Genomic DNA, 24210 nt, shown 5'->3' with positions numbered 1-24210 from the left:
CTGCAAACAGGATTCTTGCTATAGATAACTTAAATATAAGCAGAATTTGGCCTGGTAGTATTTGGAGTTATAGACCCGAACAGCTTTAAGTCACATTGTTAATATTCAGAATGTTTTAGGATACTGTTGGGTCTCAACTTTTATCCTTCACTTCCTAGAGGTTGGATATTTATTTTCTAAAGAAGATTCAATTGCAATTTTTCACTGTTGTATTTAGGACGTGCCTAGGAAATTATCTGGTCTTTTGAGGTGCTGGGTCCTCTTGATGCCTAGTTGACTTCAGTGGGCAGTTAAAGGCATTCAGTACCTTGCAGGGAAAGGCAAGGAGGGCAGAATCTTTAATTCTAACCTCGGCTGGGATTTCCACCTGCATATTTTAATTTAGCAAAACTTCCATTAGTTTTGCTGGATAAGGACTCTTGAATTGGATCCTTGAACCATAAGTGTCACATTTGGTGAAACTTGCGTGTTTCATGTATTTTTAGCTGCAGTGGCACCTCTTCAGATTTGGTTTGCACACTGGGTACGCTTTGATGCCTGCCAACTAAAATAATCCCCTTGGGACAGAAGGAAAACCAAAAAAAGAAATTCCCCATCTATTGCTGAAATTTAATCAATGGGTGGGGGAACCCAGCATTTTAAAAACATACATTATTGTTGTAGTTTTGGGGGCGAATGAATTGCTTGTTACCTCACAAGTTTCTTGAGGTAGTCTGGTTTCTTCATTCCTTTCACTAAAGTGTTGTTTTGTGGGCTAAAAATCCAGTACATTTTTGTCTCACTTGGGCCTTGTCTACATGGGAAAGTTGTAACAGTTTTTAACATAAATCTGTTTATAAACTGACATAGTTAAACCAGTGCAAACCCCTGCGTGGAGATTCATATTTCAAGTTGAGCTGCTAATTTTGATTTAGTTTAAACCTGTTCCTAGTTAATTTAAGCTAACCTTAAAAAATCCTCTCTTATAAATAAAGAAGTGACCCCACAAGCGTTTCTGCCAATGTAGCTGTATCAGTTTAAATTCAGGTCTTTACTGTCTATTGGTATTGGATGCTAGTATCCCTGTAAAACAGATCAGTTAGTTGCAACCACTTCATATTAGTGGGCAGCTCTGTCATTCATTGCTGTAAGTCTCTTGCTTTAGAGCAAGACCAGCTACACTCAGGGTTGGTCAATGTTACTGTCTTCTGTCAGCATAGCTATGTCTGTCAGCAGTGTGAAGAGGCGTGATCTCTGATGCACATATCTGTGCCAGCAAAAGCTTCTAGTGTAGATGTAGTTATACCCACAAAATTGCACTTTTATCTATGTAGCTTGTTTCATGCGCAGCTGGGGAATGGGGGGAGGAAATAAACATAGCTTTGCTAATATAAAACTGCAGTCACATTTCAAGCCATTTAGCAATTTAGTATGCCAGTATTCTTATATTAATAGAGGACTCCTAGTGTAGGCGTTGCCTTTCTCTTCACTGAGGCTGTATTCAGGAGTACCATTACTTCTATAATGGTGCTTTGCTTCTTCTGCTGTAGAAAGAATAGTAGTGCTGATATAGCATGGGGAGAGATTTTGTTGTGTTTTTAAGACTTTCTGTCTACTCTTCAAATGTGGACATCCGAGGCATTCAGAAATAGCTCTAGGCAGAAGGAGCATTCTGGGGACTGGCATGCCTATATCTCTACCAAGTATCTCAGTTTGATTTAAATAGATATTTGCTATGGCAGTACCAGATATAGAAACTGTGTAAAAGCTGGGAGTGTTTACTCAGGCCAGGTCTGCAACCACAAAACATGTAGGAATGCTGAAATAGAAGAGGGTGGGTGCAGGCATAGATATTGATAAATCTTGCTTTTCTGAGAATAGCAGCCTAGAGTAGCACAAAGTCATATATTATGGCCAATCAAAGGTTTTTCCTTCTTATTTTAATAAGAAATACATGTAATGGATGAGTCACGCTTACATCAGTTGTTTTTTTCCCTCCCCTTTGGTGTAGATAAAACTCACAGTGTGATGGAACTCAGACATCTACTACCCAGGCAGCTGCATGTTAACTATAATTATGCATATACACAAGTAGAACCAGTATACACTGGCCTTTCTAGTGGCTTTGCCATAAATGTTGGGATCAGTTTTATAGTCTTGCTTCATGGGCTGAGTGAAAATACTCAGACTAGCATTAATGCGGAAAATCTAGGCTGAATATTAGGAAAATGGAAGCACTGCCACTTAGGACCCTGAAAACTTGACCGCACCAAGCACCGATAAAACCGAATTACAAGAATAATTCAGCGGGGGGGGGAAGGAGGGGAGAGGGAGATAAATTAAATGACCTAAAAGGTCTTTCCTAAATTTCTGTGGTATGATTATTGGACATGGGGCTGATAGCACTGCCTTTTATTAAGGTAGCTATCATAAGACTCATTTTTTTCAGTTTTATAATTTTGCCAGACCTTGACTGAGCTGAAATTGTCTCTGCTGCATGTCTTCCCAATGCATTTTTATTTTATTTTTGGTCTTGGAATACAGCCAATATGGCTCAGCTGTTTCCAAGATCAAAGCTAGAGAAAAATACATTTTTGTCCATGTTAAATCCTGATGATTTTTCTTTGAACAGCTCCTAGATGCCTCCCCCCGCCTCAGTCTTTAAAGCAGGGACTTGAAATTTGGCACAGGGTGGCCTTTGTGTCAGGGATGTACCGTTTGCTGTCCTTGTGAAAATCTGCCCAAATTTGGCTGTTATATGCCTTTGAAAAATTGTAGTTCACACATGCTCAGTGAGACTTGCTAGAGCTTCATAACTAATTTCCTGAAGATTTTTCCCACACTAAGTAAACTCCAGCCTGGGGCCGAGGACTTTCCCTGCAATTGCTGCTGCAGGCTTGGCTGTTGCTGGCACTAGTATTGAGAGCAGGAAGTCTGTATCTCTTGTGCTCTCAGTAGCTCCCCTGCTGGGTCCAGGCAGTAGGGAGGGAAGCAGAGGGGACAAGACCTGAACCTGGTGGTGGTGGCAGGGAGAGTAGATTTGGACAAGGAGCCTGGGGTTGGGGAAGAGACTAGGATTGTCTGCTGGCTGGGGTGGGGAAGCCAGCTGATTAACCATGCAGGTAACTCTGTGGTGCTACATGATGGAGCTCCTGATTTGTTTCAGTTTGCTGTCTTAGAAAACTTAATAAATAACCCAGGGAAAAAAAAACACTTGTTCAAAGAACATTATTAAGGTTGCAAAGTAAAGCAGAAGTTACGAAATGCAAGAGTTAAGGTTGCCCATGCATCCTTTATTCAGCCCCATTGTGCATGTGCATTATGATACAGACTTTAATTACATGATCACATTCCATTTTTTCCACAGGACACCTGCCTCATTCAGTGCACAGCATGGATGGTGCTCAGTTAGTGAACAGCTATTCAATATTTTTTTTCTCCTCCTTGATCAAAGTGTTGCCCCGACCTTACTTACAGCACTCTGTTCAAACCCAGCAGGGGGCGAAGCAGGGGACTTGCAGGCTGGGCTCGTGTGTGTGTGTGTGTGTGTGTGTGTGTAAATAGTATGTGATCATGCAGTTAAAGTCTGTGTCATAATGCAATATGCACAAGGGAGCCAAATCAAGGTGGCACAGGCAACCTTAATTCTGACACTTAACTTCTGAGTGCTTAACTTTGTGAACTCAGTGTTCTTTTAATACTGGTTTTGTGTATGTGTAATAGAATAATTTACATTAAAATAGTGCAAAAAAGGAGAGGGAAAATTTAGAAGTGAGGTTTTATATTGCTTGGTATATGAAGTAGTACACTAGACAAACAGAAGCAGAGGTCTTAGCACTAACTTCTGATGCAAGTGGGCAGGTGTGAAACCTAAACATTTGCAGTTGCATGCACTAATTGTGGCAAACATGACAAACCAGCCTCTGTGTAACAAGAAAACCATTTGTGGGCAACTGGTGTAATCTATTCAGAATGGAAATTTGGTGCTGTTCTTTCTGTGGGTGTTTGCAGACTTTTCTCTGCACTCCTTCTGAAGAGGCAGGATGTAGCTGTAGCTATGAAAAAGTCAGCTGACCTAAAACACGGTTTCTGTGAAATCACAATTGGTTAGAATGGGTATTTCTTTTAGTGACAGGAAGAATGAGACCTTTTGCATGTTTAAGGTCTTAAAAGTACTCTTTCAACTATATAGCTTTTAATTTGTTTTGGGCTGGGGTTTTCCCCCTCTTAATATGTACCATATATATACCTACAAAAGATCAAACTCCTGAAGAACGCTTCTGTTTAAAAAAAAAATCCCAAACCCCAACCATTCAACTGATTATATTTAAAAATTATCTTGATGTCTCTATGGCTAACAAAAAGGGAAGTGGGAAGTACTCCCACATTATAGCTATGCTAATCTGATTATTTTAATGATTAATATACAGATTTACACTTGGCGCTTATAGGGGAAAAAACAACAAAGTCAAGCACTCAAGTTAGGAAATGCCAGAATTAAGGTTGCCTTGTGCATATGTATTATGATACCTTCTTTAATTACATGATCACTATTTTTTTTCCTGATTGTCTCATTGATAGTTATCTGAACACCTTCTCAGTGAAATTTTCCTTGGGAATTCAGCATCCAGTCCAGCTTTCATTAAAATCAGTGGCAGTGCTCCTTTGGAAACAAAATTGGGTCTGTCTATATGTATAAAAGAACAAACAAACCAAAAAATCAGCTAAGTTGTTAGACTTCTGTGCGGCTCAGAACAAGAGTCCAAAGGGAAAAGATAAATATATCTGGGTTTCTCATCCACTGAGTTAATAGAAGTATTGTGAAATGCTCTTGTGCTATTAAATGAACAAGATTTTGGGATACACAGAGACTGTGTGGAAAAGATATTAAATATGTTTTTATTTGATAAGTGATACGGTAGTAAAGAGTGTCCTTTGTATTTTAATTCACATTTAACATACTTAGCTTTTTGTCATTTATCCCAGTAGAATTTAAAGGAAGTAGATACAGTGCAGATGCATTTGCACAATAGCTGGAAATACTGCAATCTATTACACTCCTGCTTTTAAAAAAAAAAAAAGAGTAAAAGGAAAATGCAACTAACTAAGCTGCCTGTTGCCATTATTTTCTCTAAGCACATTTTCCAGTGTCCAAGTGCTTTTTAAATTAAACATGTCAGACTTCTAATGCTGCAGGGTGTAATGCTGAAAGGTCTTAGTTTAATTACTGTGAGGAAAAGTAATATTTGTGTCCCTAAAACTTTTGGGGGGCTGGGTAAGAGGGTGGTCTTGGGTTGTGGTTGGTTTTGTTCAACTGTTTTACTGTAGTACAAATATTAATTTTTAAAGCTGTAAAATAATATTGTGCCTGCAGAACTTGCTTATGTTTCATTTTAAAGCTTCGGGATCAGAAATCTCTGGAGGTTTGATTAAAACACCTTATGCCATGTAAGAAGGAAAACATGCCCTTTGCCAATTAGCATTTTCAAGCTAATAAAAGCCAACTCTGTGTCTGGGCTTCATGTATCCAGGCTGCTATTGATGACATTTTGAAGATCTATGGCTAACAGAAATTTACATTGTACTTGGAAAAAAGGTTACAATAAAGCCTCTTGATGCAGCTGTTGAGTTGTTGGATACATCCGATTGCCTTTGTATCAACCACTGAGGATTTTGTAGTCCATTTGCTTGTTGGAACAAAATTAACCCAGACCCTGAAGAAATACAATTTCATTATATATATTTTAAAGGTTTTGCATAGGAGATGGTGTTAGCCCATTGAGGGCCCTAAATAGGAAAATTTGGGGGGCTTCCCCACACAACACATAATTAAAAAGTGAATAGAGTTGCTTGCGGCCTATGTAATTCCTTAGTCCACTTATGCCTAGTGCTGGCACTGTTTGCATTGTGTTAGCTAAGTCTAGGAATAATTAGTTTGGAGCTTTCATTTAAACTATCTTTCAAAATACTATCAATAGTGGCATTTAGAACGTGCCCTGTTCTTCATGGCTGTAACTGTAAAAAGTCTGAATGCTGAATTCAGCATGCAAGTAGAATTGAAGTTAATACCGTAGGTTCAAATGGGCACATCCTATGACTGATTTCCTGCAGACACTACAGAACATCAGTCTTTTCCATTATCACTCTGTGTGACCATTATAATGTAGATATTGTAATCTACTTTCTGCCATTTCCTTTTTTCTTGACATTTCTCATTTGGCTAGTGCAGATATTAACACTGCATGAAACTTCTATCCTTTGCGTGAAACTTCTATTCTTTGCAGCTAGAGAAAACATCACCCAAAATACAGAAAGGGCCCAAAAGGCTGCATGTTTTATCTTTGCATTTATTTTATATAGATTTTAATATACTGGTTAACTGCTGATTACTTTATTTCATTGTAGCAATGCCGGGGGATGCTGTAATCATTTTGTGATGCATTTTGGACAGACTTATTGTCTGCTGAAACAGCGTGTGAAGGAGAGATTAGAGCCATTCTTCATACATTTTTTATTAAATTGCAATTGCTTGCATCAAGATCTCTGAAAGATGCTCTTAAGCAAGGTTGCCAAGGTGTTGATGCTGGAGTCATGTAATATACTGCCCAAAACACACTGAAGACAGATGTACACATTTGAAATTTTGCCTAACACTTGGAGAGCTGGTCAGAACCCTTTCACCAAAATATGCTTTTTTGTTGAGACATATCTGTTTTCATGAAACTTTTATAAGAAAGTATGGAGGGACCTGAATCTCTCATCTCTCAGACTAGTACCTTAACTAGAGCTTGGCTGAGTAATGGATTTTTCAGTTCATTGGCAATTTAGAAAAGAAAAGAAATTATTTTGGGTTGAACAAGAAGTTGGGGTTAGATGTGGATGAAATTTTTCAATTGAAACTTTGGCAAGAAATGTAGATTTGGTGATCAAAACATTTTTAAAGTGTGTGTCAGTTTCACTGAATTATTTCAGTTAAATTCCCAAACCCCATGTTTCGTTTCAACATTTTCAATTTTTTTATTCGAAATGACTGTTTCAAAATTTTGACTTCTTGTTCCACCCAAAACAAAACATTTTTGTTTTGATTTTGAGCATTTTATAACACTTAATGCTATTTTTATAAAACTAAAAGGAAATTTTGAAACAGTCATTTTGAATAAAAAAATTGAAAATGTTGAAACGAAACATGGGGTTTGGGAATTTGACTGAAATAATTCAGTGAAACTGACACACACTTTAAAAATGTTTTGATCACCAAATCTACATTTCTTGCCAAAGTTTCAATTGAAAAATTTCATCCACGTCTAACCCTAACCAACAATCAATAGAATGTGATATGCCCGTGCTCATATACCTCTACTTCCCTGTGTCAATGCCATTTTCACCAAAATGTTCCAAAGGTTTTATTTTTGGTCCAATGTGGAACAAAAACAAATTTTGAAACCTTAAAAATTGCAGTGAAATGGAATTGTCATCATCCAGTCAGCACTACTCACAACTTTTCTTCAGAAACTAGAGAATAATATATAGCTAGAAATCTCTGTATTTTGACTCAGTTTTTGCTACAGTCCACAGCATCCTAATTTAGCATTCCTTGAACCATGACCTGGAGTTACTGTTAAGAACCACGGCAGTTCTGACACTATAAACAAGAGTATCCTGTGTCGTGACAGACAACTTTATTCTAGGAATGTGACTGGGATCACCAATTCTTTTGGTTACTAGAAGAAATGGCTTCAAGTAATAGCCCGTAATGTCTGACAAAACCAAACATGGTGGCTTCAAACCTGTAACAGAGGGCCCAGGTTTCTCTTTCTGTAATCAGGACAACAAATACTGATTGCTAAAGTCTTCCCAACTTCCTGGGTGGTGCCTGTAATCTTAGGCTCTTAAAACTTTAAATGTGTATATGTAAAATATGGTCCTCCCTACCTTGGGCCCTCACTCAGCTGCTTATGTTACTCTAATATTTTTTTTCTTAATTGGGGTTGGGGGGGAAGTCCAGAGCTTGGAAGGACTCTCCCCTTCCAGCTGCCTGGAGTAAAATCCCTACTGTGGGATGACTGGTTCCTCTCAGAGCTTGCAGACTCCTTCAAAGGAATATGGTTCCAGTTGGCTTAATAGACAGTTTACTAAGGACCACCTGCCAAGAAAACCCACAAATTTAACCCCTGCTGGTCCTGCAAAACTGCTGAAATGCGAACACCAGTACTGGATTGACTTCAAGGGCTAGTTAGGAATTGAGGGGTGCTTTTGGCCTAGTTCATTCTCAGAGGGTCAATATATCCTGTCACAGGGCCTATCTATTTGTTACTAACTTACTCCATAGCTAGATCAGCAATCTAAAGGTGAAAGTGCTTATAGTCCCATACCAGTATTCTGAGCCTTCTGTTCTCTGTTTCTGTTAAACTTGTTTGAATGAATGTTTTACTGTACCTGTGTTCTGGGCAACCCAGTGACATGAAAGACACCAGGACACTACTCTACACACCAGAGAATTTGGACCTACAGAACATAAGAACAGCCATACTGGGTTGGACCAATGATTCATCTAGCTCTGTATCCTGTCTTCCAACAGTGACCAGTGCCAGATGCTTCCGAGAGAATGAACCGTACAGGGCAATTATCCATCCCCAGTCATCTAGTCCCAGCTTCTAGCAGTCAGAGATTTAGGGACACCTAGAGCATGGGGTTGCATCCCTGACCATCTTGGCTAATAGCTGTTGATGGACCTATCCTCCTTGAATTTAACTAATTCTTTTCTAAACACTAATTTCTTTTCTGTACTTTTGGCCTTCACTCACAACATCCCCTGAAGAAGAAACAAGCGAGACCATCTAGACTCTAGAAATCACTTTTATTTCTTCAGGCCATGTGTAGCCTTCTGTAGCATCTGGCTGAGAGAGAGCTGGGGAGCAGAGCTGCCCAGGAGCTCTCTTAACTGGAGCACACAAGAGAGAACCTCATGGGCTGACTTGGGTGGGTGAGGGAGAGAAGGTGGTTCGGGGTTGGAATTTTTAAAAACAAATAGAGATTGAGGGTGAGCTTTTGGGAGAAGGATGGTGAGACAGAAAACAAAGGATGGGACAGATGACAGGGCTGTGAAAGAAAGAGGAAGCAGGGAGCAGCATATGCTTGAAACAAGCAAAAGATGCAGCAGTCTAGAATGGGAAAGAACAAGTAGTCTGAAGCCAAGAAGGTTTTACAAAAGCACAGGAGACCTAGTAACTTCATTGAATTAAAAGTTGGTTGACTATTATAATTTAAATATAGTAATAAACTGCTTTATATGGCAGGAATGTGCCCATTTGGGGATACTCCTCTCTGAGTGCGTGGATGGGGAAGAGGGAGAGTGCATGTGTGCATGCCCATAGAGCACAAGAGGTGAGACAAACTGAGATAAAAACAGTGAAATTGGAAAGGAGAGAGATTGAATGAGGACAGAGGAGGAAGAGTGAGGGATGAGAGAAATGGAATGAGACAAGACTGAACTAAAAGGGAGAAGAGAAGAGGTGGCCATGGATTGAACTCCTAAGTGATGGGTAAATGGAGTGTATCTTGTTAACAGGATGAAGGTGCTGCTGCACTTGTAAGTATTAAACTTTCATTAAGTGAACTAGACATTCTTCACACAGGGGAAAAGGGAACATTGGCATTAACCTGGGATCCTGGTTAAGTTCCAGTTCCATTAAGCATATCCTGCATCTTCAGCTTAACAGTGTGTTCTTCACTTCTTATAGTGAGTTGCTGTGTTCTGCCTTCACTTCCTGTGTTAAAAACAATTGTTATGTTCCATTTTTCTACCTGTCATTAATTAAGTCATGACGGTGTCCTTGTCTGTCTCCCAGGAGTGTTTAGAGAACTGACATATGTAAAATGCTTTGGGATCCAGGGTTGAAGTGCTATAGACATGAAGAATCATATTACAGAAATATGAAGATCATGTTTGAAATACTTCCAGCTCTCTTCCTACCCACTTTAGGGGGTACATTTTCAAAAGGTGATTGATTAAAGGGGTTAGGGGACTTAGCAGTGTAACTCAATCAATGGGAGATGAAATGGGAGTTGGCAATCACACTACTTCATTGGTATGTAGGTATAGAGGAAAGTAAGGTTGTAGGATGTGGGTAGGAGCGAGAGACACAGGGGAAGTGCTCTGGGGAGACTGGGAGGAGGTGCTGCTGTGGGGTGAAGAGGGAATGCCTTCACAGAATTCAGGACAGAAGTCCTCTGGGATTCATGTTCAGATAACAGGAACAATATTGCAACCTGAATTGGGGAGGAGTGGCATCTGTTAAGCATAAGGAATGTGACCTGATGGGATGTTGGAGGGGTCAGAACTGTGCATGGGGAGCAAAATAAAAACAGTCCACTTTCCTCTGTGTTGTGCAAGATGGCAGCTTCCAGGGATAAAAACCTGAATTGATACAATGCAGGAGTTACGCACAACTATAGAAAAGTTGAAACTTCTGCAGGGATTTAATAGCTAATATGAAATGTTTTTAAATTTGCTTTTAAAATGGATCCCTTACATCTCAAACTTCCTATTACCTAAAGCAGCTAGCAATTTGACATTTGTTGTATTTTCACAAATCAATATGTAAATTCATTTATTATGGTGTTCAGACCTGATGCTTACATTTCAGTCTAAGATGGAGGGAAAGCTGCCATTAGAAAGCAAGTTTGTCTAGTTGAAGAAAATTGATCTTTCTATACCCTCAAATTGTCAACAGCCCATAAAAGGGCAAAATTTGTTGGTTGAGAGGATAAAAGGGCAAGCCCTGCTCTTCTGAACCACAAGTGTAGAAGAGGTGCTCTGGCTATTTATTGAATGTAATAAAATGTGCATTTAACACAGCAGCATCTCTGTCCAGTGGTATACATGTACCCTTAATGAAATGCTCACAGTGAAATGTCATAAAACTTTTGCATAATTTAACCATTGTAGAGTGGCAGCTATTAATGATTTTTTTTTTTTCAGATATCTTCACACTAAAATTTAAGTTAGGTTATTTTCCAATGGGTTTAACTTTAGCGAAAACATTTGTTTTCAGGAAAGAGGGGAGCATTCTGCTATTTCAGCAGATGGGAAAGGGATGAAGGGAGAAGTGATATAATAGGTCAGAGAGATGGCTGGAGCCAGGGATGGATCTGGCATAGAAGTACTGCGATACTAGCCCACCCAGAAAAATGAGTACAATTAGAGTTTTTTTAAAAATCTTCCTTCGCTCTAATTCTGTCCACCTCTCAGGTTTTAATTTAACTTCCTAGCTCTTCCAGATAAAGGATCCATGCGAGGGGCAGCTGCTCCAGGGCCAAAACTCTATAGTACTCTTCAGGAGCAGCTCTGAAACAATGGCAGAAAACAGAAGGGAAACTTCAAAAATGTACTTAATTAACTTGCATTATGAGTAACTAGTTAGTTAGTGCCCCATTCAAAATTTTGAACTATGGCTACCTCTGGCTAGAATATTTTATTGCTACTATGATTTAAACTTTGCTCTGGGGATGCAGCAAAAATGATAGATCTTCCTACCTGAGAGAGTAGGTGTCAGATTCTGGCCTTAATGCATAAGTCTAGCTCTGACTTAAATGGAAGGCTGGAGCAGGCAGGATTTGGCTCTAACTGTAAAAATTACTATTTGCCAGATTGGGTAGGGACTTGGTTTGTGGGGGTTTTTTCATATTTGTTTGGGTGACCATGATTTTAAAAAGAAAAGGAGTACTTGTGGCACCTTAGAGACTAACCAGTTTATTTGAGCATGAGCTTTCGTGAGCTACAGCTCACTTCATCGGATGCATAGCATATCGTGGAAACTGCAGAAGACATTATATACACACAGAGACCATGAAACAAAACTTCCTCCCACCTCACTCCCCCGCTGGCAACAGCTTATCTAAAGTGATCCTCAAGTTGATCTCTATCAAGCATTCTTACAACTACAATACCCACCTGCGGAAGTGAAGAAACAGATTGATAGAGCCAGAAGAGTTCCCAGAAGTCACCTACTACAGGACAGGCCTAACAAAGAGAATAACAGAACGCCACTAGCCGTCACCTTCAGCCCCCAACTAAAACCCCTCCAACGCATTATTAAGGATCTACAACCTATCCTGAAGGATGACCCAACACTCTCACAAATCTTGGGAGAAAGGCCAGTCCTTGCCTACAGACAGCCCCCCAACCTGAAGCGAATACTCACCAACAACCACATACCACACAACAGAACCACTAGCCCAGGAACCTATCCTTGCAACAAAGCCCGTTGCCAACTGTGCCCACATATCTATTCAGGGGACACCATCACAGGGCCTAACAACATCAGCCACACTATCAGAGGCTCGTTCACCTGCACATCCACCAATGTGATATATGCCATCATGTGCCAGCAATGCCCCTCTGCCATGTACATTGGTCAAACTGGACAGTCTCTACGTAAAAGAATAAATGGACACAAATCAGATGTCAAGAATTATAACATTCATAAACCAGTCGGAGAACACTTCAATCTCTCTGGTCACGCAATCACAGACATGAGGGTCGCTATCTTAAAGCAAAAAAACTTCAAATCCAGACTCCAGCGAGAAACTGCTGAATTGGAATTCATTTGCAAATTGGATACTATTAATTTGGGCTTGAATAGAGACTGGGAGTGGCTAAGTCATTATGCAAGGTAGCCTGTCTCCCCTTTGAGTTTGTGTGTGTGGTTTTTGGAAAAAAAAAAGGGGGGGTGTGGTGGGGGGGGTGAGAAAACCTGGATTAGTGCTGGAGGTGACCCACCTTGATTATCATGCGCATTATAAAGAGGGGTTTCAAAGGGGGATGGACTGTTGCCAGCAGGAGAGTGAATTTGTATGTGTGTGGGGGGGGGGAAGGGTGAGAAAACCTGGATTTGTGCTGGAAATGGCTCTACTTGAGGATCACTTTAGATAAGCTGTTGCCAGCGGGGGAGTGAGGTGGGAGGAAGTTTTGTTTCATGGTCTCTGTGTGTATATAATGTCTTCTGCAGTTTCCACGATATGCTATGCATCCGATGAAGTGAGCTGTAGCTCACGAAAGCTCATGCTCAAATAAACTGGTTAGTCTCTAAGGTGCCACAAGTACTCCTTTTCTTTTTACGAATACAGACTAACACGGCTGTTACTCTGAAACCTGTCATGATTTTAAAATGTACATGTATGACTTTTAAATGTTGGCTGTGCTGCAATCATTTTTCTTTCTTACTGAAACATGATAGAAATACTTCAGTCCTTGAGCTATGGACTCCTGGAAAAGTGCTTACACTAGTTGAAGATTGTTAAATGTATTTAAGATAAAAACTGAGGAGAAATATGCAAATATTTTTGCATGTGACTAAAAATTCTTGCCTATTGAATCTGATTCACTAAAAGCATAAAATGTGTACTGTAGTGGGTTTTACCTAACTTATAATAAACACACAAACTTGCACTAAAGTAACATTAAGTTTGCAAGATCAAGAACTCAAAAATTTGGGAATGCCAGGCATATTGCTGACACAAAGGCAACCTCCACCTGCCATCGAATTTCAAGTCCCTGCCCCAAAGATGGGGACACCAAAGCTTTTTCAAGAAAAGGTCTCTTGGTCTTTTTCATCACGGGCAAAACATCATATTTTTCCCTACCCTCATTCTCAGAAGAAGCTGAACTATTTTCGGTACAATTTTCCAAAAAATTTCCAGCTCCTCACACGCGCACCACAAACTGAAGTGAGCTCCTTTTTAAACTCAGGTGCCCTGATTAACCTGCCTTAATTGATTCTAGCAGCTTCTTGATTGGCTGCAGGTGTTCTAATCAGCCTGTCTGTCTTAATTGTCTCCAGAAGGTTCCTGATTGTTCTGGAACCTTCCCTGTTACCTTACCCAGGGAAAAGGGACCTACTTAACCTGGGGCTAATATATCTGCCTTCTGTTACTCTCCTGTAGCCATCTGGCCCGACCCTGTCACAATATGTATAAAGGGAGGTTGTGATTTTGTGTTTTGTACATATGAGGATGTTGCAGAAGATCAGCGAAGCTGAGATACAGCACTGCAGTCTTTGTAGACTTGGTGGCTGGAATGAATGTTCAAACTATAAAAACACAGCAAAACAAATGATAAATGTCCTGCATGTGAGACTGCTGTTACTGTGCTAGTAGTTTGGTTTTGGACATTAAACATTTATTTTATTGACTCTAAGATACTGAACTCAAGCTGATTAACTGATTTTTTTTTTCTTTAGCTGAGCTATAGAGAATCTGTGTGGTCCAAAGTGCTCTAGCAACAATTTGAGACATGCTGTCATTCTTCTTGAGTTAACTTCTTTTACTCAACAAAATCTGTACCTTAGCTCATTCTTGGGGTCATGTCACCCCTAATTTTCTTTGTAGGACTTGATTGGAGCAGAAAACCTGCTCTCTTGGTACATCAGGTTGGGGTAGGCAGTTGAAGTAATGCAGCAGTGTCCCTCCAGTCCTGTAGAAGCACTATTGTTTTGAACTTCCGTCCGTTTTTCTTTACGGGGTGGAGAGTAAGGGGGTGTGGGTGGTGATGGGAGGAATATGACTATGTGGAAGGGAATGGACCAAGCCAGAGGAGAGCCAGTTTCCTGTCAATTTTCAGAGTAACAGCCATGTTAGTCTGTATTCGCAAAAAGAAAAGGAGTACTTGTGGCACCTTAGAGACTAACCAATTTATTTGAGCATGAGCTTTCGTGGGTGGGTGGGTGGTTGGGGGGGGAGAAAACCTGGATTTGTGCTGGAAATGGCCCACCTTGATTATCATACACATTGTAAGGAGAGTGATCACTTTACATAAGCTATTACCAGTAGGAGAGTGGGGTGGGGAGAGAGAAAACCTTTTGTAGTGATTAACACCCATTTTTTCATGATTTGTGTGTATAAAAACATCATCTGTATTTTCCACAGTATGCATCCGATGAAGTGAGCTGTAGCTCACAAAAGCTTATGCTCAAATAAATTGGTTAGTCTCTAAGGTGCCACAAGTACTCCTTTTCCTTTTCCTGTCAACATCCCCCAGGGGTTTTAATGAGTAAGTTAACTTCAAGATATAGGAACACAAGAATTGCCGTACTGATCAACCCAAGGTCCATCTAATCATGTATCCTGACTGCAACAATGACTGACCCCAGTAGCCTCAGAGGAAGATGTAAGGAACTGCACAGTTGACAGATGTGGGATAATCTGCCTTCCCCACCCCCCATATATCTCACTGTGATCTTTAATAGTTAGAGACTGGCTTTTAAGCCCTGAAGCACAGGGTTTAATATTCCTTCCAGCGTTCTGCTAGCACTAATTATGCTAACTCTGGATACTCTTATTGTCCATACAAATAACCAGTCTGTCTTTGAATCTATAAATGCTTGGTCTCGGCAACTTCTTGTGGCAGTAGTTCCAGCCTAATTACAAGTTGTGTGAGAGAGTATTTTTCTCCTCAGATATGAATTTGCCACTTCTAAAATGTCATTGAATGTCCCCTTGTTCTTGTTTTATGAAATAGATCAGGAGTATCTGTCTTCCCCCCGCCTCCATCTTCCCTAGACCACCGTTGTATATATTTTTATCATGTCTCCTCAAATTCATCTGCTTTTTAAGCTAAATATGTTTTCAATCTTTTCATATGCGTGTTTTTCCAGGCTCTTGACCATTCTCATCTCCCTTTTCTGGAGCTCCTCTAAATCTGTAATATCCGTTTTGAGATGAGGTGATCAGTACTAAACACAGTATTCCAGATGAGTCCACATGACTGATTTTATCCAAAACATTACAATAGTGTTGTTCATCATCCTATTGCTCATGTATCCTAACAACTTATTAGCTTTTTGACCATAGCTGTGCATTGAGCAGACGTCTTTGTTGAGGTATCTGTAGGTCCTTGCTGGACCTGATGCAGTTAATGTAGAACCCTGTAAGACTTTGAGATATTCACAGGCTAGTTGAATACAGCCCCTGCTTCCTCCACTGGGGCCAAACACCACTTCTGTGGTTCTGTGGCTACCAATTTTTATCTTAACCCTGTCTTCTCCTTGCAGGTTTTTCCATAGGAAAGCATTATCTGAACCTCAGTTCTTATCTTTTGTTTCCTTAGTTTTCGTTCACCTGTGGAGCTCCATGAATTCATTGTGATTTCAGAAGTGTAACTGAAAGTAGAATTAAACAGTCTGATCTGCAGAGATGGAATTTGGGGGAATGGACCTCTGTAATGCTGTAAGAGATTTAAGATGCAAATATGTTCAGAACAGAATAGAGACATCTTCTCTGATACTGTTGTCTGATTCATAATGCTTCTAAAATTTGGTGTGGTGTGGAGAGGAAATGACCTGTCTCAGATCAATCACAGGATCAGTAAGTTAGACCAAGGCATTTGCTTAATAAAGGACACACTCCAAGTATTCTCTGTTCATTACTAGTTCTCAGTATTGCCTTCTAGTATTGTGTGGATTTCATAAACAACTGCCTGCTAAATGGATACGCAATTGAGAAGCAAGCCAAGTGCTTCCAAAAATGATCTTGCTTCGGGTAGAATAGGTTTTAATTCCTATGGTCCTATAAATAAAGACTGCGGTTAAAACTTCAAAAAGACTTTTCTGCTTCAGAGAGAAACTTATTTAGCTTTAAAAATAATTACAGGGCAAACATAACTGTACTCTGTAATTTTTATGGATGGAGTTAAAATATTTTTAGCAGTTTGAGAGCTGTTTGATAAAATGACAAAACTGTACTTGTGCTATGTATGTATCTCACCAGCTACAGAGTCCGTAATCATACTAGACAGTACTGTGATTGTACATTGTTTTGCTTTCTAACCTGACTTCCAGTGCTTAGATAAATGTGTATACGGTCTAAATAACCTGTGCAGGAATTCTCTGCTCCCTTCACTCCCCTCCCCTATCCATTTTGATTACTTTGTTGAAGTACGTAAAAAATGGTGGGTTTTTGCTTTTGTGTTTTCAGGGAAAACATGTTGGGGATGAGGAAGAAAACTATCAGTGTGATATTTCTGTGAATCTGAAAGTGAAACTTTAGATTGCTAAAAGAATGTTCCTATAGAATCTCCAAAGGGGCATCCTTTTTTGTTGATTTTATTATAGTTCATAATTCATATAAACCTTGGTCACCAAACTAGCTGTGTCATGGCAAGTCAGATTTATTTTTAAGATGAAATTGGTTAACTATTTTATCTATATTAACTAGGGCTGTTGATTAATCGCAGTTAACTCACGTGATTAGCTTAAAAAAAAATCATGATTAAAATTAATTGCGATTAATCACAGTCTTAATCACACTGAACACTAAACAGTGAATACCAATTGAAATGTATTAAATATTTTTGGTTGTTTTCTACATTTTTCAAATATATTTTAATAATGACATAGAATATGAAGTGTACAGTGCTCACTTTATATTTTTGTTTACAAATATTTGCACTATAAAAATGATAAAAGAAATATTATTTTTCAGTTCACCTCTTACAAGTACTGTAGTGCAGTCTCTTTATCGTGAAAGTGCAGTTTACAAATGTAAGGGTTTTTTGTTACATAACTGTACTCAAAACAAAACAATGTAGAACTTTAGAGCCTACAAGTCCACTCAGTTCTACTTCTTGTTCAGCCAGTTGCGCAGACAAACAAGTTTGTTTACAGAGATAATGTTGCTTGCTTCTTATTTACAATGTCACCAGAAAGTGAGACCAGGCGTTCACATGGCACTTTTGTAGCCGGCATTGCAAGGTATTTACATGCCAGAGATGCTAAACGTTCGTATGCCCCTTCATGCTTCAGCCACCATTCCAGATGATACGCTTCCGTGCTGATGATGCTCATTAAAAAATGAATGCATTAATTAAATTTGTGCGTGAGCTCCTTGGGGGAGAATTGTATGTCTCCTGCTCTGTTTTTCATGAATTTTGCCGTATATTTCATGTTATCGCAGTCTCGGATGATAAACCAGCACATTTTCATTTTAAGAACACTTTCACTGCAGATTTGACAAAACGCAAAAAAGGTTCCGATGTGTTCTGATTTCTAAGGATAGCTACAGCACTGGACTCAAGGTTTAAAAATTTGAAGTGCCTTCCAAAATCTGAGAGGGACAAGGTGTGGAGCAAGCTTCCAGAAGTCTTAAAAGAGCAACACTCTGATGTGGAAACTACAGAAGCCTAACCACCAGAAAAGAAAATCAACCTTCTGCTGGTGGCATCTGACTCAGATGATGAAAATGAACATACATTGGTCCGCACTGCTTTGGATCGTTATCGAGCAGAACCAGTCATCAGCATGGATGCATGTCCTCTGGAATGGTGGTTGAAGCATGAAGGGGTATGTGAATCTTTAGCGCATCTAGCACGTAAATATCTTGTGACGCCAGCTACAACAGTGCCATGCGAACGCCTGTTCTCACTTTTAGGTGATATTGTAAACAAGAAGCAGGCAGCATTATCTCCTGCAAATATAAACAAACTTGTTTGTCTGAGTGATTGGCTGAACAAGTAGTAGGACTGAGTGGACTTGTAGGCTCAAAGGTTTTACATTTGTTTTATTTTTGAATGTAGTTATTTTTTGTATATGATTCTACATTTGTAAGTTCAACTTTTACGATAAAGAGATTGCATTACAGTTCTTGTATTAGGTGAATTGAAAAATACTATTTCTTGTGTTTTTTAAGGTGCAAATATTTGTAATCCTAAATAAATATAAAGTAAGCACTGTACACTTTGTATTCTGTGTTGTAACTGAAATCCATATATTTGAAAATGTAGAAAATATCCAAAAATATTTAAATAAATGGTATTCTATTGTTTAACGGTGCAATTAATTTTTTTAATTGCTTGACAGCCCTACTATTAATTGAAGTGGCATTCACTGGACACCATTAGCTTTTGGTCTTGCTAGCATGAAGTCTGTGAAAATGCTAGTATTTTATACTCTCCATCTTCCTATACCTAAGAGGTCTGCCTTTTGTAAAAATACACTGGAATTCTTCTTAATTTAACCAGCTTCATTCATTGGGGTGGAGCAGAAAATATACAGATCTAGCTGTAAATTGAATTCCTTCTGACAGATTTTTTTTTCATTGAAATTGAGTCATTTTACCAGCATTCTGTGTTGGGAAATAATTGGGGGAAAGAATTCTGACAGTGTTGAAACAGGCTTTGATATTTCATTTTAAATAAACTTTTTGTTTGGTGTTTTCTTATTTTGTATTATGTTAGCTTGCAGTACAAAATAAAAAATGAAAACAAAATGAAACATTTTAGTTTGTTGAAACAGTGTTTCAGTCGACCCCAAAACGTTTTGTTTAGGAATTTTCCTTCACGGAGAATTTTGAAATTTTTGGTTTTGGGATGGAGCCATACTTTGAATTCTTGGAATCCTTTGTGCAACAGAACTTCCATCCTCCATGAAGCTCTAGTATTAAGGTTGTTGGTGACTGAAAGCTATTACTGTCTAACAGCTATGCAGTAGCCTATCTGAAGTTAGTTAATCTGTCAGATTGATGCTGGACATGTAGCCTGTAACAACTAGCACCCTTATTGTCCACCAAAGGTGGAATGGGCATGGAGAGTGAACTATCCTCTGAGGCCTATAAGTAGTACCGCCAGGTAAAAGTGAAGGCATCTTGACTGGGGCAATGGGTAAGCAAGACTGTTCTGTGGATAAGCAGAGGTTAAATCTCTAGCTAGAGCTGCCAATCAATCAAAATTAACAAGAGCTGTTGTTGACTAGGCTATGTGTTTTGTTTCATGATTTGTTGGAAGGGAAGACTTTTTTTGTTTCCTATAAAACGTACAAACTGAGTAGTGGAGTGTAATTGTGTGGAAGAAAGCTAGCAAAACAGTGCTGTCTAGCTTGGTTGTGTTAAGAATCATGAATTCCTAAGCAGTGAATGTGTGTTAAGAGATTCCTCAGGATTCTCAAGCACTTGTATTTTCCTAAGAGAGTTATCTTCTTGTTGCTGCTGGTGATCTGGGCAATCTTGACTGTCTGATAATTAGCTCTCTCACTTGTCCTTTCTCCTGGTTATTCCAGTATAAATCTTTCCTGAGAAGCAAGTTGAGCCTTACATTCTAGCACACTCTCAAAATAACTGCTCCATAATAAATCAGTATATATTTTCACACTGTAACTCTTTAACCGATGTCATTATGGAGTAGCATCTCAAGATCATAACTTGTACTTCAGTGTGCATAATAATAGGTGGTAAGAAGCACATCTACAGCACATGTCGAGTAGTGTTTAAAAAGCACAAGGTAGAGTCTTCGTTAAGAATAACCTAGAAGTGCATTAGCAGTTTTGAAGCATGCTGCCTTGTCACTATCAACTGGAATTTATAAATAAAGCTAAGAAAAACTATGAGGGTCATGCATACTAGGTGCATTGACATGGGTATGATGTCAGCGACAAGCAAGCAGCTATAATCTTGATTTTTTTTCTTAAATGAATCCATAATTTATATTAAATATCTTTAAGTGCTCTTCTCAGTACCACTAACAGTAGCTATGCATAGTGTTTTAAAGCTACATTCAGTTAATTCTATTGTCATCTGCACTTATCAGCGGAAGCTTTGAAAAATCTTTTGGGGGCTTGAGGAGATTTCACTACACAAAACCCATGAGGATTTTTCATAATTGAATTTGACCATCAATTTTCTATTCAAAATAATTTTGGCATGTAATCTTTATTTTCCAGGATTTCACTGATAAAGGCCTGATCCTTGCAGGCCACCTACATGTAAATCTTCAGTTACTTAATGAGATTTCCCTAGTCAGAGCGACTGCAGAATTAGCCCTAATTTATTCAACATGAGCATTCAGAATTTTTCCGAAACTGTCAAATAAACTGGTCTTTAGTAGATATATTTGAACTGCTTCCTCTTTTTAGGTAATTGTAATGGAAATGACATACAATTTAAAACATTTTTCTTATAAACAGTAATTCTTGTATGTATTAAGCCATGTGTTTTGAAACTGCTTCCTGTTGTACACTGTCTGGTTAGTCCCTTATTTGTTCCAGAAGTGGGGTTTTTAATTGGTTCAGTAGGATTTGTGGTTTTGTGTCTTGGGTTTTGTTTTTAAAGTCATCTACCTATTGCATGTGTCTGAGATGACAATTTTCATTTTAAATGAAAAGAAATGTTGAATGATTGTATCATGAAACTTAACTGAACTCTGCATAGTTAATGAGTATATAATTTGTTTTTTAAATTTAACTAATTTGATAGGCAAGAGTAAGAGGAATTTAAACTTTTGAGACTTCTTTTTTATCAATTTTAATAAATGAAGTTTCATCCTATTTCAGTTGCTTTCAACTGAGAAATTACATTTTAGGATATTTGCTATACATGAACAACTGCTGAAAGTTGCAAAAAAAACTCACTCAAAGACAAACGATTGACTTCCGCTTTGTTTTACCTATGTTTAAGACTAAAATAAAATGGCAGCTAGTATACCCTAGGAGAAATAAAAGTTGTCATTTAACACCCTAAGTCTAGCACTGATGCATGCTGTTAAAAATACTTTAGGATCTTTTTTGTGCTTCAAGGTTTGTCGTACAGTGGCTCAGTTATCTCTGTTGCCATTATCAAAGGAGTTAGTGCTAGGAAGTTAGTATGAACCTTGGTAGAGTGTTGTGAGCATGTAGTTACATTAATGCCCCAGAGAGTAAAAACTTGTAACATAATAAGCCCTTGTCCTGTAACTCAAATTAATAATTTAAGTCAGAGTAGCCAATGTTCTTCTCCAATACTATCTCTTTTTAAAATGCAGCAGCTGTAGACCTAATTTTTGGCTCGTCTCGGACCCCTCTCCAATTTATCAACATCCTTCTTGAATTGTACACCCCAGAACTGGACATAGTATTCCAGCAGCAGTTGCACCAGTGACAAATATAAAGGTACAATAACCTTTCTACTCCTACTCGATATCCCGATCTCATCTCATCTCTCTCTAGTCTCCCAACATGTTGACGCTCTGGTGCATCTCCGAAACAGAATACATATTTGGGTGGGAGCAGGGAGGGAAGAGAGTAGGTGCATGCACACATGAGACAGAGCCCCTGGCATGCAGGAGTTGCACGTAGCTCCTGAAATAGAGGGGGATGGGAGGGTGGCACACAGGGAGCTTGTGGGAGGAATGGAAGGAGTCCCTGGTGTCTTCAGTGAGCTCTGTATACTGAAGCTAAAAAGTGTGAGGCCTTTTAGTGATGTTAAATTCCTTAATGTATGTGATTGTGTTTCGAGGTGAAAGAACATATATACATCTTTATGTAAAGCAGAGGAACACCCTGAGGATTAAGGAAGACTGTATCAATGACACACAGTTCACATTTGGTTAGAAACTTTTATGGTAGTTCAGGTTCTGAAGCATAAAGCCATGACTGCTAATTTTAAGAATTGCAGAATGCAAGATAGCATAATAAACAACCATTTTTAGTGAAGAGCCTAATTTGGAGTCTTTGCCGTTCTCTTTTAAGTCTTTAGAACTATAGAAATTTGGGGCTTGATCTAAAGCTTGTTGAAATTAATGGAAAGATTTTAATTTGACTTCATTTGCTTTTGGATCAGGCTGATAGAGCAGAACTTTCTCAAAGCAGTATGGTGTCATAATACTTTTCCTTGGCAATTCTTTAAAAGCAGCATGTATAGAAAGCACACATGGCTATTTTCAATCTGGTTTAATTTGGGAATCTGTACTTTGACATCAACAGTTAACTGCTCTTCTTGTCTATATTGTTTGCACCTACATATGCAGTGACATCACAGGCTGCTGAAGAATAGATTTGAAATGAAGTCTTTGGGTGTACTTTTTGAAAGAGTTCAGCTGCAGATGGGCAGTTCTTTTCCTGTGGAAATTATCAAGGGGAAAAAAATCAGTCTGCAGCTTGGGAAACTCTAGAACAGAGTCATGAATGATTTTTTTGTATCTAGAATCTTTTTGCACTTTACTTTTTTACTGAGCCTGTTGAGGTCTGATATGTTTGTTCTGAGGGAGAAGTAAAAGTTTTCATAGGATATAGTTGGCCCAACTTATTATCTGTTTTTATATTAAGGCCCAATCGTATAGTCAAAACTAAAAGGCAATGGGAATTTGATAAAATAAGATGCGGATTGAACCCCACAGCAGCTACGTGGAGAGAGAGAGAGAGTGTGTGTGTATCTAATTCAAACCAATTTTGTTAAGGCTTAACTTACAAAAACTTTTAAACTGTTTATTGCCACTTGGTCAAAGTTAATTGCTTAATTTGTTTTAATTTTTAACTCAACGGCTTTCTATCAGCTAAAGCCATATTTTCTTAATCCCTTACCATTCCAGTAAACGTTCAATAATTTTGGCAAATTACAGGTTCATCGGTTTTCCAGTAAGCAGACTTCAAGTAACCCAGAAAAATTGAGGTTCATAATTTGTGGTACTCTCACTTCACAAATCATTGTCTAATGTGTGTGACTCAGATGAAAAATCTGTTTCTATAATTGATTATAAAATCACCTGGCTGTGTAAATACATCATCTTATCACAATTGTGTGAATAAAGATAAGATCTTATTAAATCAGTTGTTCTGAATAGTGTAATTACAAAGTTCTGGGTCGGACAAAGCTATGATCCATATTGCTAATTGGTGGAATTCTATATGGAAGTGCTGTAATATAGTACATAGAATCTCAGGGTTGGAAGGGACCTTAGGAGGTCATCTAGTCCAACCCCCTGCTCAAAGCAGGGCCAATCCCCAATTTTTGCCCCAGATCCCTAAATGGCCCCCTCAAGGATTGAACTCACAATCCTGGGTTTAGCAGGCCAATGCTCAAACCACTGAGCTATCCCTCCCCAAAATATGTAATTGGCTTCTTTAGTGTTTCTTTATTCTTAGATCTGTTCAACATAATGAAAACAAGTTTTCAGGGAATGTAATGGAGGAGTGTAGGGATGCTGATGCTGCAGTGCTGTGTGATGTCCCATAGCAGAAGTGATACGGTAAAATACTGTGAAATTCTAGGTTTAAAGAAAAAGGGTTAGACTTTCTGTGCGCAAAACAGTTTTCATAACCAAAATCCTGTTTAGGATTTCCTGGTTAATAGTGACTTCATACAACATAAATTAAAGGCACTGGATATCTGGGGTGCATGATTCACTCTAGACTGCTGCAGTTTGGGTACTGGAATGGCTTAAAATATGAGAGTTGAGTAAATAGATGTAACTGAGATGAACAGTACCTAAATTGG

The 24210-nt window shown here is 38.8% G+C and overlaps 1 protein-coding gene across 6 annotated transcripts in view; it reads left to right on the top strand.

The window, feature by feature from the left end:
- FYN (FYN proto-oncogene, Src family tyrosine kinase) overlaps nucleotides 1-24210 on the top strand; it is a 188273-nt gene that overhangs the window by 20069 nt on the left and 143994 nt on the right. The window contains exon 2 of one of the 6 annotated variants that reach the window (XM_037894652.2): nucleotides 9615-9718. The exons of the other annotated variants lie outside the window; for them this stretch is intronic. The gene's annotated coding sequence lies outside the window, so the exon portion shown is untranslated. The remainder of the gene's footprint in view (nucleotides 1-9614; nucleotides 9719-24210) is intronic. 6 annotated transcript variants of the gene reach the window in all.

Source organism: Chelonia mydas, chromosome 3, assembly GCF_015237465.2.
Source record: "Chelonia mydas isolate rCheMyd1 chromosome 3, rCheMyd1.pri.v2, whole genome shotgun sequence".
Lineage (NCBI taxonomy): Eukaryota > Metazoa > Chordata > Testudines > Cheloniidae > Chelonia > Chelonia mydas.
This window is presented reverse-complemented; position numbering and strand designations above follow the sequence as displayed.